Source organism: Apodemus sylvaticus, chromosome 4 (assembly GCF_947179515.1).
Source record: "Apodemus sylvaticus chromosome 4, mApoSyl1.1, whole genome shotgun sequence".
Lineage (NCBI taxonomy): Eukaryota > Metazoa > Chordata > Mammalia > Rodentia > Muridae > Apodemus > Apodemus sylvaticus.
The window spans coordinates 119,150,958-119,156,202 of record NC_067475.1 but is presented as its reverse complement, the minus strand read 5'-3'; the positions used below and the strand labels follow the sequence as shown (position 1 = coordinate 119,156,202).

Genomic DNA, 5,245 nt, shown 5'->3' with positions numbered 1-5,245 from the left:
TAAGTTATGAGGATTTAGTGAGACTGTCCTGATGAATTCTTCAGCTCAGTGTTGGACACAAAATAAGAATTCATGAAATGCCCACTATTGCAATGCCATTTTGTAAGCACATTCGTGCTCATAGAGAACACAGGGGAACAAATAATTTGCTGCAGAAAAGTATCCAATGCCCTTTATTTGAAAAAACATTCTTTTAATGTCATTTCTAAATATTTTAACACTTTTAAAGTAACTTTGATATGTTGTTTTTTGTTTTTGTTTTGTTTTGTTTTGACATGTTCTGGGATCACGATTAGTTCAGATGGTCAGCCTGACTGGATTTTACGTCACCCAAGAAGCATTTGTCTGGGTGTGTCACTGAGGCAGTTTTCAGAGGGGTTTGACTAGGGTACATTCTATTGTCTGGGGTCTATAACTAAAAGATAAGAAAGGAAGGGAAAGTGACAGCTAAGCACCAACATCCCTTTAAACATTTTCCACCCAGGTCCCTATAGTATCAACCACTTCATGCAGCCACTAAAAGGGGCAGAGCCAATTTGGCCCCCTGCTTCCTCTGTCATTATAGGTGTGTATTTGTAACAACATATAAATATTCACTGATAGTACAAATTGGATTATGATTTTAATTTGCATATGTTAGATATATAAGATAATGAATATATCAAATTTTCTGTAGATATTTTCATCATTTTTTAAAAAAATTATCTGTTCAAATTCTTGGGTTTTCTTCATCACTGAGCTGCTGAAATTAGGTGAGCATTTTTCTCATTTGTGAAAAGATTTATATATATATATATATTCTGAGAAACAACTAACACACACACACACACACACACACACACACACACAATGTATAGTTGATATTTGAGTGACCTCATGTTTTCCACTGTTCCTCCGGTCATATAATCTAAGAATTTTTGGACAGGATTAATGCAAACTATGAAAGCAATGTTACCACTGAATTCATAAATGGAAGACAAAGTTGTGGGATGAAAGTATTGCTCAATCGCACTACATGTACCAAACAGATGTGAAACACCAGGATATGTTCCTACTAGTCCAAAAGAGAAGATGTGGAGCTAGGAGCCTCGAATGAAAGAGAACACGTAACATTTGTTCTGCAAAAGACAGGAAGGTGGGGGTGGTGGCTGGAGAGATGGCTCCGTGGTTTAGAGCACTGACTGCTCTTCCAAGAGACCTGAATTCAATTCCCAGCAACCACATGGTGGATCACAGCCATCTGTAAAGATATCTATGCCCTCTTCTTGTGTGTCTGGAAAGAACTACAGTATACTCATAAATAAAAGAAATCTTTTAAAAAGGACAGGAAGGGAAAGAAGAAAAAAAGAAAGGATGGAGATTGTTTGGTAAGATGAAATTTAATAAGAAGGAATGTTTAGTAAAACCCAGGGATGGTGGTACACAGCAGTAAGATCCCCTCTCTCTCTTTCCCTCCCTTTCCTTCTTTCTCTTACACACTCATACACATACACACACACACACACAGAGAGAGAGAGAGAGAGAGAGAGAGAGAGAGAGAGAGAGAAGAGAGAGAGAGAGAGAGAGAGAGAGAGACAGAGAGAGAAAGCACTCTCTTTTACATAAAACACAAAAATTTTAAAAGGAAAAATAAAATTAAAACTGAATGTAAAACAGCATAGCAAATGTTTTGGCAGAGTAAATATAGAAAAAGTAAGAAAAGGACACTATATTAAGCAGCATAGTAAATTAGGAAACTTGAAAAAACAGTGTAATTGAAAACACAGATTTTATTGGAAATAATGTGCTCTAATTTCCTTGTTTGTTTATTTCTTTTTCCTCTAAAATACAACACTTTTCTGCATGGACTACCCTGAAATTAACTTCTCTCAAATGTTGGGAGCCCAGTGTGGACCCCAGGGTATCTCAGCACTCAGGAAGAGGATTTACCACAAAATTGTAATACGATCTCTATTTTCATGTGAAATTTACCACGAACAACAGAAGAGAAAGAAGAGTAATGACTCATGTAGCATTCTTCTTGAAAATAAAATTAGCTTGCAGCCCCATAGGAGGAACAACAATATAAACCAACCAGTACCCCCAGAGCTCCCAGGGACCAAACTACCAACCAAAGAGTACACATGGAGGGACCCATGGCTCCAGCTGTATATGTAGCAGAAGATGACTTTGTTGGACATGAAAAGGAAGAGAGGCCCTTGATTCTGAGAAGGCTCGATGCCCCAGAGTAGGGGAATGCCAGGACAGGGAAGCGGGAGTGGGTGGGTTGGAGGGGGGATGGAATAGGGAATTTTTGGAGGGGAAACCAGGAAGGGGGATAACATTTGAAATGTAAATAAAGAAAATATCTAATAAAAAAAAGTTTAAAATAAACAAAAAAAAAAAAGAAAAGAAAATTAGAATTGTCACCAAGGCTAGCCTAAAGTGCCCACAAAACAACCCTCACCGGGCCTCCCTGTTTCTGTTACAGAAGACAAGAAAATCTTGGACTTGTTAAATGCTCTTTAAAAAAGAAAGAAAGGAAAGAAAGAAAGAAAGAAAGAAAGAAAGAAAGAAAGAAAGAAAGAAAGAAAGAAAGAAAGAAAGAAAGAAGGAAAGACACATGTGTTTACTAAGATTCTGGTAATAGCTTTATGTAACAAGATACTGCATACCAGCCCTGCCACTCAACTTGTTTGTGGTAAGACTCAGCTTCAGTATGAAGCCATCAAAAACAAAAAAAGTCCTGTTTTACATGCTAAATGTCTTGTAAGTGTGTCATTAAACATAGTTAGGAACTTAAGACAGCAAGAGTTAGTTAAAAGCTAAACACTGCAGCCTAAACAAAGTTTATGCAAAACATAAAGTATCTATCCCTGACTGGTTAAAACTTGTGTAACACATGCATTTTAGAATTGTCAGCTATCAAACTCAGAAAGTACCAGTGTCTACTAAACAGTCCTTCTCCAAAGCCAAAGTGTAGTCAAAATGAATTCAAATGACGTAAACAATGTAAGCCTAAAAACATTCAGTTATTATTGATGCGGAGGTAAATTCCAGAGCTTTGGGGGCTTCCTCATGCTGCAAAGAGCCCGGTATCTGCAAAGGGCCGGGTATCTCTGGTTCATTCAAAGCAACATACAACGGTCTAAGGATGTCATTAACCCCAGTCAGGGGCAGGACTGATTGTGCCCAGCTCTGTCCTCCCAGGAAGCATGACTCCTGTGTCCACACAAGTAGGATGTGTGAGATCAAAGGCACGCTGTTCTGGTAGCTAAAGAGATGGCAAACTACTCCCTCTTTAAAAACTCCTTCCCCGAGTATATCTAAGTATACATGGGGAAAAAATAAAATATATAAAATATACTTATCTATAGAGTACAGATCTTTGAAAAATTTTGCTGAGGTCATCTCATTATTTCTGGTTATTTCTTAAGAGATGGATTCAGATTCAGTTTCTGTTTATTTATTTTAATAAATCAGTACTTCTAATAAATCGTATTAGCTTTATTCCAAGCTTAACGACTAGGACAACTGCAAAGTCCTGTCTTCCAGGTCACCAAGCTCTGGAAGAGGGCAGCTGCCCAAGCCGCAGGCAGCAATCCCAGCCCTTCACACAGCAGAACCCAAGTGGCTGCTGCCCAGTCCAGGACAAGTCAAAAACAAGGGCTTCGTGCACATTACTAAGTATGTGGTCATCTTGAGAGCTGAGGGCTCCTTTCACATTGCACTCTGTAAGGACCCTGCTCTTCCGAAACTACTGCCAGCCTGAGCTTAAATGGTCTGCCTTCTTTTTCTTCTTCTCGCTCTGCTTTTTATCCTTCCTTCTCTTTTTGGCTTTGTCTGTTTTCCTCTCTCACTCTTCACCACCTTTCTTCTTTTTAGCTTGCACCTCTCCAGACTGACTCTGACAGCGACTCAGATGATAAAGGTTTATCTTCATATATCTTTCTCTTTTCGCTGAGTCCTTTAATGCCCTTTTCTCTTTCAGTTACATCTTTTGACTTCTTTTTCTTCTTTGAACCATCCTTGCTGTCCAAGTCTGAATCCCACACCGAGGTCTCGGGAGACTCATGGCAACGGATCTTCTTTTTCTTCCTTCGTTTTGTTTGTTTGTTTTTTGTCCTCATCTTCAGAATCTCAAGAACTGCTGGAAGAATCAGAGCTCCGTGATGAAGATGAATGCCTACCAGATTTCTTCTTTTCTTTTTACTTTATCTGTCGTTTTTATGATAAGCTCTCCTTCCCACTTGATTTTTCTCTGTGTTTATCTTGTAGTTTCTTCTAATTCTCATTCATTTTGTCTTTGAACTCAGCCAAAGTCTTGGAACCCTTCTTTTTTCTTTTCCAGCTGCTGCTTTACTTCTTCCCAGCAGGCCTTGGTCGACTCAGATAATCCTGGATTGTTGTTCCTGAAGACTGGATTGGTCTCCTTGACGGAGCCATCATTGGATTCATGTAGGCCACGCGATTGTCTCGCTTCTGCATAGTGCCGGGCTGAACGCATAGGAAGCTGTGGAGAGAGCAGGCCCAAGAATGTTAAATGCTCCTATTTGTAAGTTTTCTGTAAGTTTTTCTTCCTAAGAAATTAATTTATGCATATTTCGATATAAAACTCTGTATTTAACTTACTTAATGCTTAACAGTTTTTAATGAGAGTGTGTCAGTTAACCCAGCCTGGCTTCAAACTTGCTGTGTAACCATGGGTGATATTTAATTTTTGATTCTCCTTTCTCCTCATCCTGAGCTATAAGATTATAAGCATGTCCTTGATATGCAGAATAAAGGTTGAGCACTGGGCATCACTATGTGGAGCAGACTGGACTGAATTTCCATATCAATTCTCCATTTCTGTTCACAAGTGCTAAGATTACAAGCACACGCCACCGTACACCTTACTCTATATACATCAGTTTAAAAACCAATTAATCTGTGATGCTGTAACTAATAAAATATTTTAATAATTGTTTTCAATAAGAATTAAATTATTTATTATATTTAATATACACTAATTAATTGTTTTAACCATAGAGACATCTAAATTGACAATAATTGGTAGTATATAGTCACTAATATTTATGCTGTTTTATGAACAGTCCTAAGATCATGCCAAGATTTCCAGAGAGATTAACAGTGATTGAAAAGGAATACAGAATAGTAAATCCCTTCTCCTAAGGAACATACAGATTACTTCTAAAGTCATTTGTTTTATGATTTCCATTATTTTGAATAATGAAAGATGATTTATCCTATCTCTGCTTCCCCT

General features: G+C 38.0%; 1 pseudogene; it reads right to left on the bottom strand.

Annotated features, from left to right (window-relative positions):
- Window positions 1–3,736: 3,736 nt before the first annotated feature.
- LOC127683699 (protein FAM133B-like) lies at window positions 3,737–4,467 on the bottom strand (annotated as a pseudogene).
- Between the last annotated feature and the right edge of the window lie 778 nt (window positions 4,468–5,245).